A 15721-nucleotide genomic window follows, 5' to 3' on the forward strand; every position below is an offset into this window, starting at 1 on the left:
GCAGTAGTACAACTCAACACAAAGGAGCCTCTAGGGTATAAGGCCAGAACAAAGTGGAGAAGCTAAGAGGAATGAGTCTTCAATGCATAAGTCATGGCGGGACTACAGAGGACTCCCGAGCCTACTCAATGGAGCAGCATGGGCAACAAATGTCAGTGAGGTGCTAACTACGATGCCCATGTAAAGGATGGCCCTACCATTGTGTCATGATTTAAAGAATCGGCGAGTGAAAATGGCTTACAAACCATAACACGATGGGATCGACCCTATGGCAGATGTATCGGCAAATGGAGGCTAGTATGCATAATGCAACGGAAAAAATGGTGTCCCTAACCTATATGCCAGTGAGAAAACGATACCTGCCATGACGGGTCAGCAGTCATGGAACCGTCTCGAAACTGAAAAACGTCCAAAATGTCCTGAAAAACAAACCATTCTCGACATTCCAAGCTCCCAAGTTAAAAGTCACATGAGGCCAAACAAAATAAAATTTTGAAAAAATTTTACATTTTCAAAACTTATAAAAAGCATTTTGGACTCACCATTTTTACCATTTGAGTTTGAGAGCAAAGGTTTTGGAGCAAAAGGAGCAAACTTCCCACAGCCAGATTCAACCGTTCAAATTCGTCAAAATCCTCCAGGTAACTCTTATACTTAGCTTGCAATTGATTGTGACAGGTTTTAAGATTTTTGATTGATGTTTCACCGTTGAACTTTTGTCAAAAATTTCCTCACGGCGTATACGCGGGTTGGTAATATTGAACCCGCGTACACGCGGGCCCTATACGCGACTGTGTGCACAGGGACCCGCGTATACGCCACGAACCATTTTTAAACAAAAACTAACGGTTTTAAATCAATTTTTCCTCAGGATGCTTGTCACGTGGCGTGAAAGAGAGCACGCAGCAGTTGACAATGAAGTTATGAACAGTCCAGAAGCTTTAGATGCACTATGGGGATGCGGTTTGCTTAAATTTTTCAAATTGCCAAATATGAAAGCGAACACGCGTCTGCTTGAGATGCTCATCGATTATTGGGACATCGAGGAGGAAACCTTTATGATCGATCAGATGTCGCTTAGGGTAGAAGTGGAGGATATCTATTTTATCACGGGCCTTTGCCGAAGGGGAGAGGTAGTACATTCCCGGGGCAGGACACAGAGTAGCCTCACAATAGAGGACTATGTACAGATCTATTGCCCATGACATCCCAAGAAGGTTGGGAGCCAGATTTCCATCACACGTGTGGCCAGTTTATCACTTAGGATTATCTTGTTCACCATGGCTCGAGTGGACAGATCATCCTTGCTACAACAGGCGTCACGACTAAACATGAGCGTGGCAGTTGACTGTCTCACTACTGTGTTCGACTGGTGTACTCCTCTTTTGGCCAACATGAAGAGCCAGCTCACTTCTATCTAGAGGGGACAGACCAAGAACTTTGGATATGGGACTATCTTTTGTACTTTCTTTTTCGAGAAGGTTCCCGCACTCCGCCCCAGGGTAGCAGCTTCCATCAGCACCCCACGCGATCCATGCATGGGCCAGTGGGCTGATATGATGAAACGTCTAGGGGGTGGGGAGGTCCCAAGGACTGCCTTCGACGATGACTTCTTCACCTGGTGGGATCAGCAGATCATCGTCGTGGATGACTACCCCTATGCTGGGCTGGATTTCCGAGGAGATCCTGAGCGTTACCACCGAATGCAGTATGGGGCGAGATTGGTAAGATTTTTGATTTTATGATTTTTTTTGGATTTTTTAAATATAATGATGAATTTTGAAAAATATTTTTTGATGAGATTCAAATGACTGATATGATGATCATGTTCCAGACGTTGGGCCAGTATGACCAGATGGGTTTGCGCGGCATGGACGGCGCGGCCGAGGAGCCGAAGAGGCGGCTGCTAATACAGAACAGACTCTAAACAACGTCCAGGGACACTTGGCGAGACTGAGCTGCCGAGTATCGATGGCCATCATAGAGGACCTTCCTGAGGATATGTAGCGTCATGTGGTTGGCATGCCACGTGACTGGGTTCGCACTTTTCGGCGTGTGGCTACTGCGATAGTTGCATACTTAGATGCTCATCCTGAGCCGAGGCATTAGATATGTCGGACATGATTATGGGCATTTGAGTCCCAATTTTGTATATTTTTGGACACACATATGTACACTCGAGACGCTTTACGATATATATATATAGTTTGACTTTTTGATGCTTGATTTTATTATGATGAATGATTGATGTGCCAGTCTAATGCCTGATTAGCGATAGAATCAGCTAACCAATTATGAGATCTTGGAATGTGCAAATAATTAATATAAGTAAATGATCTTTGCAACAACCTCACCCTTAAATACTGGCGATATAAAAATGGATCCCGTACCCGATAAATGTTATTTAATTGAGACACTATCAATTGAGAATCAAGATACACTACCAACGAGTTGATCCCATGAGAGATTGCCTCGGATAATAAATTAATAACGGAAGTATATTCGGCCATATTATTTGAAGCAGGACTGATACATACGCCTCTTGATGCCATCAATTGTCCAGTTGGATAATAGAGTACCCAAGCCGCGGAAGCGAGATTCCGAGTGTGCCGACTAGCACCATCGACGAACCCAAAATAGACCAAGTCATCCATCAACACCTACCACAGCAGACCAAAAAGTGCTGATATCAAAAACTCTCGATGATATATGTACAAATATACATAAAGTACAAAGAAGCCATTGTCTGGCCAAAGCTAAGCAAAGCACTTCCTTAGGTAGAGCCCGTCAGGGGGCTCCGCCAACTTACTCCTAGGGATGTTTATAGGTACGATGATCAAACCAATCAATATACTTCCTTCGGCAAATAACTGTGTTGGAACCAAAGGGACCGTACAAACATCGCTAGTCGAACTGGAGGACCGAGATTCGACTTCATGCACAGGGGAATGAAAACATGACTGATGATGTAGATCGTCCAAAGGTTGATCTACAACCGTCATTGCTTCGAATATTGCTTCATCCGATGGAAAAACAATATCCGAGCAATCTGATGCAGAGGTGGAATCAAGGGTCTGAAAATGAGCCACATCACCATCTATCTCCTTCCTAGAGGAAGAAGTAGAATGGTTATCTGCAGAGTTATCGATAGATTCACATCTAAACTCTACTGCAGATATAAGAAATGCCATTCCATTTACTTGTCCTTCAACTAATGTGGTCGTAGGTGAAGGCAAGGTCCAAGGGTCTGAAAAATAACGAGTTCAAAAGAACTCTTCTCGAGGAGACTCCTTAGATGATGAAATGGCATTGATTTTAGCGAAAAGAGAGGGAAGGTCAAAGGTACCCATCAATGAGGAATACATTCCCACTCCTAAATTCTCAGTAGGCGGGCGAGGGTTATCCACTAAAGGAACAGTAGAGTCAGAGCTTGCTTGAGGATCAACTGGACAATAGTCTAATTGATCAACCTTAATGATTTTCCCCTCATGAGGAAAGAAAATGACATGAAACAGAGTCGAAACAACGACGTCCATTTCGTATACCCAGTTCCTTCCTAATAGGAGATTATAGTCTAGGTTAGCATCTATGACCTCTACTTCGATATTGACGACCTTCCATCCAACACATATAGGAAAGGCCGAGATAATCCCATGCGGCTTATGAGAATGACCATCAAATGCAGTCAAGACAGTGGGTGAAGGAACAGCCGAAGGCAATCCAATGGCCTTCCAGCATGACATCGACATGACGCATGTAGAAGATCCTTCATCTATAACGGTGCGAAAAATATTGATTTTCTGGTATGTAGACTTTATTTGGAAAGCCATATGATGAGGGAGTCACTTTTTGACATTTAACATGTCAACAGTGAGCACTAAAGAGTTAGTTGGATCGACTGCCCCAATCGTGGAAAGTAAAGCACTCCTCTGAGCGGGACACGACTGGAGAACCTCTAAAGTAGACATGGCGCATGGACTCTGAGCCAGATCCTTCACAATGGAGTAATTCTGGGTGGCCCTAGCATTAGGATTAATCGTCGCGCATTTAGCGGAACCTTTCAGTATCCTTGGTATAGTCTCAACAGGGGGTCGCTCAATATGAAGGTCAATACTTCCGGGAACAGTCTTGTCCTTGGAAGTTTCGGCTTCACCATTATCAGGTGACCGAGTAGTCACATGGATGTTAGAACCCATCATTCGATGATTTTTCCCCTTCTTGGTTGCCCCCTGTGGAGGTTCCAGGGTTTGAACTCGCGCCAGCAAGAAGTTGATGCCCTTGGGGAAACGGATTAGTTAACACAGCTTGAGAACTAGAAGTCTCTTGATGTCCTAACAAGCCCTGAGTCTTCAATATTAGGGAAAAGATGAGTTAAGTGGTCTCCACTGCACAACTTGCATGGAAACTTGACTTTCTTTCTCGGCTCATTTCTACCACCACTAGCGTTGTTGCCGGATTTATTTGCATCAAGCTTCCCATCCTGGTTATTTTTCTTACCTCATCCTTTCTTTTTCCCATTGGAATTTTGATTTCCTTTGGGGTTATCAGATTGGACGACATTAATTGAAGAAGTTTGGGAAGCCGGGGGATTAGACGATGTGACTTGGTTGTTAGAAGCAGTTTGTAAGGACAACTGCTGAAATTGATTCAACAAGTTCACGGTAGTTGTGTCTACTGACCCGAGGATACCATCCACGTGCGGACCTGGCTTCGACTTAGCTACGTCAACCTTAGATGCAGGAGCATCTGGCAAGTATTTTTGTAGGATCCCAGACTGAGAGTAGATCAATTCTAATTGTTGGGCCCTAAAAATGGCTTGCTCCTTAGAATAGACCCCAGACATGGAGACATCCTTGGAGATCTCGGGTTGTAAAGATTTCAAAAACCACTCGAGACGGTATTCTAGAGGGATTTCGGCTTTAATGAGCCTCTTTCTCCGTCTCCATTCCTGAATATGGTCAGAAATGTGGGTTTCCTTATCCTGACGAAAAGTGGCTAGAAGTTCAGTTCCGGCATCATAGCGGACAGGCAACTAGAAATGATTTAAGAAAATATTGGCTAAGTCAACGAAAGATGTAAAGCTGCCCCCTGGCAACTCTATATACCATTTGGCTGCATTGCCAGTCAAGGTGTGCTGAAATAGCCTCAACCTAATCGGGTCATCGATAAGGGAGTTAGATGAGCAACACAAATAGAATGTGGTTACATGGTCGCCTGGGTCTTCACCACTCTTCCCTTCGAATTTTGGAATGTCCGAAGGGAGTTTGGTTGGGACCAGAGGCCAGGCCGGATTGTACTTGATTGGCTCATTTGTTAACTTAGTGAGATCTGGCAAGTTCAAAGTTGCCAGAAACGGAAGCCTAGGAGGACCTTGGGGATTCCACCCAGACTGGGCAGAACTCCCAAAGTTCGGAAAAGATTGTCCTGGAATTCGGGAGGCGCCAGGCTGCCCGAAGTAACCAGTAGAACTGACTGAACCAAAAGGCAAGCCTTGTGATCCAGCAAAATTCGGAGTTTGACCAACTCCAGCCGTATAGCCTCCATAACCAGCAAAGTTTCCTCCTAAAGGATTGTAAGGAGTTGATAACCCCTGATAAGGATTCCAAGCCGAAGCTAGGGGAGGAATACTTTGAAACGAACTAACCGTGGAGTACGGCCTATTCCCTTGTTGGCCGAAAAACGGATTCCCAGTTCCCGTGCTACTAACCCCAGGGTTATTCCAACCTTGGAAAGGATTACTGCTTTGTCCTACAGAAGAAAAAGGCATGGATCCTATCGTCGGGTTGGAATGTGGTATATGACCACTTCCGAAAGGAAAACCCTGGAATGAAGCCGATCCGCCCATCATGGACGTAGCGGCACTAAACGGAACCAATGGAATACCCTATGAGTGGGTGCCAAATGGGAAGAATCCAGTACCAAAAGCATTGGTTTGGGCATTTCCACTCGTGGACGGAATGGAGGTAGACCCAACTAAAGATGTGCTAGCAAAAGATCCAAACAAGGAAGCAGAGGAGATGGAAATCGTTCCTCCCCCTTGCACCGATGTTGGAGTTTGCATAGTCGTAGCACTTGTAGAAGCCATGCTTCCAGTAGTGGTCATTGATGGTAAGAGCATAGCGTAACTTGGACTTGACGGTCTATGCGTCGGAGTCCCAGCATATTGCAATACGTCCGGATGACTAGATGGCAGTGGAGAATTCGAAGCCGCTAACGACTCTGAGAGTTCTTCTACCTCTATGCTATTCTCTGCTTGAAAGAGAACCCGAGAAAGGATTGGAGTGTCCCTCTCTTGTTCAGAAGTGCCAGGCCTTGCTTGGCCACTAATGCCCCCGAGAGGAGGATCAATCCCCGATGCGTCAACAGCTGTGGGACGAAACCCACCAGCAATATTACCTCTGCACCTTCTAGGAGAAGGCTCTAAACTTGGTGGTGAAAGACCACGAAGTCTTCGAGACCGTCTAGGAGATCGGTCAGCCACTTTGAATTTTTTGTTATGATCTAACTAAAGACTCAAAAAATTGAAAGCTAGGCCAACTAAGAGCATAGAGCACACACTATAAAGTCCCTAAAGATACAGCCAGTCAAACAACTTTCAAGTATTTCCGCTCCGGGTGATTAGGACCGGACACCAAAATACAAGAAAGTAAATTAAGGGGCCTTCTGAAGATAGTCTGGGATGATGAGGGCCCAGTCCTATCAGCGAAGGTATCAGAGGAAGTTACGCTGACCTCCTAACAACAGCCTGTGCCGGTGCAAGCCCCCAAGCTTCGCAAGGGTGCCCTCCAGTAGTACTGTCGAGAGTGATGCAACGTCAACCTCAGGTGCCACGAGATTCCCCTCCGCAGCCACCTGTGTAGATCCCTAGGAGTAGCAACTATGGATACCAACTCGTTGCAAAAGCTAGGCGGAACAGTCGTGAGGTAAGTTCGGACAAGTAGGAGAGGGGCTATCTCTCTTCCCTGTCTTCACAGACCCCCGTGCTTAACTCCCAGATCCAGAGCTTTCCTGGTCTTCCTAACGCTATTGGATTTTCTCTCGTTATTCAGGCTCCTACGTTTGACATTTATATGGCCTTGGAGAGTTAACTTTCCACTCTCCTAATCCAAGGCCCTAAAATCCTAAACTTGTTGGTGTAACTGACTAAAACAAAAAAGTTCTAGTGAATTTTAGTTAGCGCTTGATTTTAAATTAGGCTGTTCTTTAAGTCACAAGGTAACGGAAGTGAAACTAGTGGTGTTTTTTGACGCAAAAGAAATTAATAAAAACTTAACTACATGCACATGCACTTTTTCGTTTTTCGATGAAGAGCAATTTCTATAGGGTTCAGAGGAACTTCTAATAAAACAAAATTTTCAAAACAAAATTTTCTTTTCTTTTCGTTAATTCACGCTTCACACTCACAAAAGCTAACAAAGCTATGTATGCCTAAAAAGATATGCAAATCTATCCTAATGCAACAAATATATGTGGATGCAAGATTTTAAAACTACTCTAAAAACAAAAAATGAAAGTTGCTTGCTTATCAATCTTTATCTTGCCACTTAAAATGTCTAGATGGAATATGAGATGCTACAATTCATTTCGTCTAAACACTAAAAACAAGTTCTAAGACAAACATAAAGCACTTTCACTCACTAAAAGGAAACCAAATGAAAACCAAGTTCAAGAAAGCAAAACTAAGATTTTCACAAAGATTTTCTTCAAAAGCAACAACAAAAAGAGTCTTTTCAAAAAATGCTCTCAACAACACTGAAACTTGTGATTGAAGAATAGGAAATCAAACACTTTTGCGAATCGACACCACTCAATGGATGAAAACTCAACAAAAATAAATGTGTTTAAAATCGCTCTTAACAATCAAAAGCAGCAACGAAAGCTTTGGCAATGAAAACCAAAAAGATCAAAAAGACAAATTCCAAGAAAGTGTCAAACAACAACTTTCATGAAACAAAGAAGTGGATGGTCACAAAAAGCGATTTTTGTCAAGCAAACAAAAATTCATCAAAAGAAAGGTTAACACAAAGATTGAGATCAATCTTCCTACCATGATGAATAAGAGCAGCCAAGATTCCTAGTGTCATGCGGAAAGAGTCAATTTTGCAGACAAAACCAACCTCCCTAGAAGCTAAGGCTTTCTAGTGACAAACAAGACAAGTAAACACTACCTTTCTCTAAATATGCATTTAGAATACAAGTAATCAGGTGTTTATAACATACCTTTAGTCCAACGCTTTGTAGTAGTCCAGCCTTGCCGATCCGGATGAGCTCCTCCTTCTCTTCGAAACCTGCATTCACTAACAAGCCAAAAGATTACATATCACCTAATAAACTTATAAAATAAAACATATTCATCATACAGACCAAGGAGTATATGAAACAAATCATGTATAACAATCTGTTGAGAAAAGTGAGCTTAATTGTATTAAGTGGAAACAAAAGAAACCATTACAACCTGAGCCTTGGTGTTGTGCAGGTCCCTCCTAGGGTCCAGCAAGAGTTTTCCTTTACTTTGATCAGCTCACCCACTTCCAAATAAGGCTAGGAAAGGATGGGAATCTCTCCTCTCAAGCTCTATAAGGGAGTCCTAATTCCAGCAGCATTTACCCTTAGGAATGTTCAGCTTTCAACCTCCCCTCCCTCTGGCCCAATGCCTGTATTTATAGTGCTTTAGAGGAAGTTAATCAGGTCCACCATCAATGGGATAAGCCCCTCTTTGAATGGGATAGCTCCCCTCTTGATGGGATAAGTTCCTCTTTCATAGGGATACATGAACCATCTGGAGGCGCTCAATACACGTCAAACAAACTTCTAGAATGCTCTAGAATCGACCACAAGTAACTTTTTTGAAGTAAAACTCGCGCCTTTTGACCTTTACAGGGGTACGCACCCACCCCTTTATAGACAGAGCGTACAAGTACGCAGGTATTGTGAACTTGAGGTGCGTACACGCAGGTAAGGCTAAGAGAAATTGCATACCCAGAGATATATAGATTTCTAAAGAACTTTCTCTCTTTCTTGGAGTTTGACATGAAGAGCAGAGGTATAAGACTTGCCAAGGAGGATAGTATGACAGTTGATGGAGCCATACTAACTGCAAATAGTCATGGTGACAAATTTTAGTGTAATAGATTGCCCCCTAAAGTGCGAAGCCTGTAGTAGATTAGGGTTTCATATCATCTAGGAAGGGTGAAGTACTTTATCATTTCAAGGATGATCTTGTGGAGAGCCCAGTCGGAACCTGCAAATATTCAACACAAAATACATATATAAGATCATATCATCGCTGAGGTAGGCATTCCCATACTCAGATTGAAAACTTTAATTAACAAACTAACTACTGCTCTGATACAGGAATGATTTCGCAGTACATCATAATCATAGACTCTTGTAGACACAGTATGGACGCAGCCATCTATTTATGATTAGTCTACTGTATAATGAATACAAAACTCCTCGCAGCCTGGATGGTGGAAACTAGATCCAGGGTCTTCATTTCTACTTCCCGAAAAGGTACGATTCTATCCATGTGAATAAATGAGTTGATGTCGAACATGGTAGAAACCACTTGATTACCAGTCGATGATGTAAACTGTTAACACGTGTGAGAGAGACCACCAGTGATGTCAATGGTTCTCAAAGTACCCAGTAAAATCCATGAGATGTGAATGAATGAGTTGATGTCGAACATTTCACGAAATCCTTCGATCGAAAGTCAATGATGTAAACCGTCGTCAAAGGCGAGAAACCTGCCATTGATGCATGCAGATTTCAAGGTACTGACGATCTCTAGGTCATCTTTCTAGATAATGTGCTGATGTCGATAGAAAGCGACCCGTTGCAGGCAAGCCTACAACACGAAATCATAGATCAAGTTGAAGAAATGTAGCTGTAAGGACTGACTCAGGGATGGTCGAGATGGATGACGGGTATTTTGCAGATGAATGGTTTATTTGCAGTGACCTCTTGAACACATAATGACACGACAGATGGCTTGGTGACAATTGACCCAAAGTTAATACCCGGAACCGGCTGAAGATTTTCAATGTGGTTTGATCAACTGTTAGGCAAAGGATTTCCCAACCCAGGTGAATGAAAAAGTGTCGTGTTCAAGAGTGGTGATAAGGTTTCTTCTGAGACAAAGGATAACAAATAAGCTCATTTTTCTCTCTTTTCCCCCACCATTTCTGGCAAGTACCTCTTTATTTTTTACAAGCTTGAGGAGGATAACATATGCTTGATTATAAGCTCATCCTTTGGATGAGTCCAACTTAGTTTAGATTCGAACCCTAAGAAGGAGTGGTCCGTTCCTGTTTGTAATCAAACAGGTCCTTTACTGTGAAATTTTAACGAGTCTAGTATAGGAGAAACTCGGCGTTTTTCAATTTTAGAGAGTCTGAAAAATCTTAAGAAGACTCCAGGGTTGAACTTTTTCGTAAATTTGTGTTTCCCAAGCCCGAAAAAGTATAAAATAATACTTGAGAGAACCGCTTGATCTTTTACGACCAAGGAGTACTTTCATGATTAGTGTCTTTGACCTGAAAAGTAAAAAGTGATCAAGGACATGTCGTTTTATTTCCAATATCAAATTTGAAACGACAAAAATCCGGCAATCTTTTCATGTTTTTACGGTCAGAAAAGGGCTATAAGAGGACCGTCTTTTTAGTTCCATTTTAACGAGTTAAAAAAGAAAAACTCGGCGATCTTTTCATGTTTTAGGAGTCAGAAAAGAGCTTAAAGGTGACTCTAAGGTTTCAATTTTTCATAAGTTTTAACGAGTTCGAAAAAATGATAAAAATGTACTCATATGGTCGACTTTCAATTTAATTTACGAGCAGGAAAAGACGGAAAGAACTCGACATTTTCATTTGTTTTATGAGAATGAAAGATAGCAAAATAATCTTGGGATTTTCATGAGTTTAACGAGTCTTGAAAATAACTAAAATTGACTCGAGATAGGTTTCATTTTTACAAAAGCTTGAAACAGAGAAAAACTATGCTTTAAAGTGGTTTCTTTTTTACACAAGCTTGAAACAGAGAGAAAACTATGCTTGATGCCCCCTAAGCATAACTGTTAGAGTGCATGCCCCCCCAGCTTCATTTCATTCAACTAGTTGGATGAAATGAAGGTTCAGTTACGAGATCATTTGAAAGACTCAACCTAAAACTGTAAGAAAATTATGCAAAAACTGAAATAACTAACCTAAATATACAACTTAACATTTATGAGATCTAGTCAAACTCGCGACTCAATTAGAGGAGGATTTGTTTCATTTTTTAACGAGCTTGACACAAGAAAAGAACTATGCTCGGATTCAGTTTCATGTTTACGCAAGCTTGAAACAAAAACTATGCTTGTTATAAGTTCACATGCCCCCAGCATAATGACGCAAAATGAGGTACATGCCCCCCAAGCTTCATTGCATTCAACCAGGTGGATGAAATGAAGGTTTACTTTCGAAATCTTGGAAAGACTCGTGGGAGTTGTTTCATTTTTTAGTGAGGTTGACACAGGAAAAGAACTATCCTCAAAACCCTTGTTTCATTTTTTAAACGAGCTTGACACAAGATAAGGAACTATGCTCATAACTACTCTCTACAATCTACCTAACAAAAACTCTACTCTAAAAACCTTGATTCATTTTTTAACGAGCTTGACACAAGACAAGGAACTATGCTCTAAAATCCTTGATTCATTTTTTAATGAGCTTGACACAAGACAAGGAACTATGCTCATGACTACTCTCTACAATCTACCTACTTAACCTACCCTTGTTTCATTTTTTAAAGAGCTTGACACAAGACAAGGAACTATGCTCAAGACTCCTTGTTTCATTTTTTAACGAGCTTGACACAAGACAAGGAACTATGCTCCAGAAGTTCGCATGCCCCTAGCATAACGATGCAAAGCGAGGTACATGCCCCCCAGGCTTCATTGCATTCAACCAGATGGATGGAATGAAGGTTAACTTTCAATATTTAACTTGAAAAGGGAGTTGTTTCATTTTTAAGGAGGTTGACACAAGAAAATAACTATCCTCATACCTGATTCATTTTTTAACGAGGTTGACTCAGGAAAAGGAACTATCCTCATACCTGATTCATTTTTTAACGAGGTTGACTCAGTAATAGGAACTATCCTCAAAACCCTACTTTCTACAATCTACCTACATATCCTAAAATCTACCTGATTCATTTTGTCATGCAGAAAGAGTCAATTTTGCAGAAAAAACCAACCTCCCTAGAAGCTAAGGCTTTCTAGTGACAAACAAGACAAGTGAACACTACCTTTCTCTAAATATGCATTTAGAATACAAGTAATCAGGTGTTTATAACATACCTTTAGTCCAACGCTTTGTAGTAGTCCAGCCTCGCCGATCCGGATGAGCTCCTCCTTCTCTTCGAAACCTGCATTCACTAACAATCCAAAAGATTACATAGCACCTGATAAACTTATAAAATAAAACATATTCATCATACAGACCAAGGAGTATATGAAACAAATCATGTATAACAATTTGTTGAGAAAAGTGAGCTTAATTGTATTAAGTGGAAACAAAAGAAACCATTACAACCTGAGCCTTGGTGTTGTGCAGGTCCCTCCTAGGGTCCAGCAAGAGTTTTCCTTTACTTTGATCAGCTCACCCACTTCCAAATAAGGCTAGGAAAGGATGGGAATCTCTCCTCTCAAGCTCTATAAGGGAGTCCTAATTCCAGTAGCATCTACCCTTAGGAATGTTCAGCTTTCAACCTCCCCTCCCTCTGGCCCAATGCCTGTATTTATAGTGCTTTAGAGGAAGTTAATCAGGTCCACCATCAATGGGATAAGCCCCTCTTTGAATGGGATAGCTCCCCTCTTGATGGGATAAGTTCATCTTTCATAGGGATACATGAACCATCTGGAGGCGCTCAATACACGTCAAACAAACTTCTAGAATGCTCTAGAATCGACCACAAGTAACTTTTTTGAAGTAAAACTCGTGCCTTTTTACCTTTACAGGGGTATGCACCCACCCCTTTACAGAAAGAGCGTACAAGTACGCAGGTATTGTGAACTTGAGGTGCGTACACGCAGGTAAGGCTAAGAGAAACTGCGTACCCAGAGATATATAGATTTTTAAAGAACTTTCTCTCTTTCTTGGAGTTTGACATGAAGAGCAGAGGTATAAGACTTGCCAAGGAGGATAGTATGATAGTTGATGGAGCCATACTAACTGCAAATAGTCATGGTGACAAATTTTAGTGTAACACCTAGCAAGAAATCTTGCGTGCTTTAGCAAAAAACGATGACGCTTGCAATCAACAAAAAACAAGACCAATACTCCTTATAATTAGAGAGAATTCGGAACAAGATGCTCGCTGTAAAAACAAAGACTGATACTGGAAAGTGATTGTTTTAGACTGACTCAAACTACCAGGCAAACCTTCAGAGACACAAAGATTTATAAATCTTGAAAATTGAAATATATACGCGACTGTACTTATGTACAGAATGCGTGTATACGCTACTGTAACTAAGGAAACCTGCGTATACGCAGGTTCACTTAAAGAAACATGCGTACATACGCCTCTGTAACTAAGAAAAACAACGTATATGAAAAGCTTCAAGAAAAATAAAAAACAAACTGAAGAAACTGGCAAAGCTTAAAGTTCAAGAACAGACCAGACAGTAACAGCAAGCAGACAAGGTAGCTGAGCCCTGATTGGCTTGAAAAATACCCAAACTAGGAACAACAAGAGTGTTGTCCCCAGTGGAGTCGCCAATTCTGTTGGAGGGAATTGCTCCCCTAGGGCTTTTTGGGTTGAAACCCTAGCAGACTGAAAGTTGTCTATTCAAAGAAACATGCATTCACACAGCCATTATGCTATTATAAGCAAATTCTATGATAAGGGTACGTACCTTTGGTCCTACGTTTGAGAAGGCCCTTAGGGTCCAAACCCTTCTTGGAGTTCCCTTCTTCTCTTTTGTCCTGCAAAACAACCAATTCAAAGAACACAGCAGTATATGGACAAAAACTTATAAAGAAACCATCTTCATGTTATAAAGAAAGGTAGTTAGTTATGAAATCCAAACAACCATTTACATATGAATTCTAAACATGAGTATCATTAACATAAAGAAGATTCATTTCGGGAACCAAGACATGTGTTTCTTTTATTATAGACAAATAAAGTACATAAAAAAGGAATATTTTCACCTGAGTCACCTTCAGCAGGCTCCAAGCAAAGCTTCCTTCTAGATCCGTTCCAGCCTCAAGCCTCTAACAAACTCCTTCCATGACTCTCTCCATGATGTCATAAATGGTGGATGAACATCAACACACAAGGAAACAAAGGTTTCCAGTACAAAATGGGAGAAGTACAGAAGGCACAAGGGACTTCAGACCTGGTCAAGGGAAAAATCTCAGCATAATAACCTTTCTCTCTCTTCTCTCCTCCCTTTGGCCTTCTCTTTGAGGTATTTTTATACCTCTCCCAAAGTAGTTTTTTAGTTGGGAGTTGGTTGGGAACAGTTGGGCCACGGGCACTAACAGGTGATCAGCAGGTAAAACCCGCGATCTCCGCCCAAAAATAAGGAATTTTATATTTTTTTAAGTGTTTTAATACATACATGCGGGTTGGGTATACACAGACCCGTGTATACACGCGTTTAACTCAGGGCAATGTCGCGTATAAGGGATAAAACACTGTTTTTTAAATTTTAGGACCAGGTCTGGAAGGAGGGGTTGCCCTAGGCCATGAGTACAGCATCATAAACCATAGGAGTGAGATTTGGAGCTATAACATCTATTGACTTGAAAATGGTACAATCACCCTTAGGTTTAAGATCAAAATAACTCTACAAATGTAAAATAATCCACCCTAATACTTCGAATTATGAAGTATCTATACAAAAGGAATTACAAAATATCTAAAACTGAATTCAGAACTAATCTAGGAAAAAAGAAATATCTTCTTGCAAGAAGATAGAGACAGCTATTGAACTATTGCTTGTTGTCCCTATTATTTAGGTTCTGTTGGCTTTCTCTTTGATCTTTTTCCCTTTATGCTGCTTGGCTGTTTGGTCTTCATGCTAGATGTTCAGTTTTACTTTAACCTTTCATCTGATACTCTTTCATCTAATACACTTTAACATTGTTCAGCTGTCAATGTCCTTTTACTATGTTGTTTTACTTTTTACTGTACATTTATATTTTACTGTTTATTTACTATAGTAAATCATAAATTTTTTCCCATATTTCCTCATTTGGTAATTGGATATTGAGCATTTTCTGTATATTTCATCTTCCTCTATATATTTGGTAAAAGTATGCTTATTAATAAATTGTTGGCTTGTTGGGGCCTGACCCAGGTTCAGAGTTAATTATCCAAACAAATCCCTATACTACTGGCCCTTTCGGCAACAGTCTGCAGAGCGGGGACTGAGGTCTTACCCGAAGTAGTATGGGGGGGTGCTGGAACCAGGTTTCTGCACCCTTGAGATTTCTGAGGGTTTGGTTCGATTTGACTATTTGTCCCTGTGCGCAGGTTACTTCACACACTTCCCTATTCCCCACGCCCTGATACACTGCTTTCGCGCAGCCCTAACAGGGGGTTGTGGAGCCTCCGCGCTGCTAGAACAGCGCTCTACGTTATTCCCTTAAGACACCCCTGAGATCTTACTTATCTTCTTATATCAGTTAATTATCCTCGCGTAAATGGATGTCTTACATTATATTTA

This window comes from Pinus tabuliformis, chromosome 5_1, assembly GCF_031772625.1.
Source record: "Pinus tabuliformis cultivar Carrire ecotype Pingquan chromosome 5_1, CPIR1, whole genome shotgun sequence".
Taxonomy (NCBI): domain Eukaryota; kingdom Viridiplantae; phylum Streptophyta; class Pinopsida; order Pinales; family Pinaceae; genus Pinus; species Pinus tabuliformis.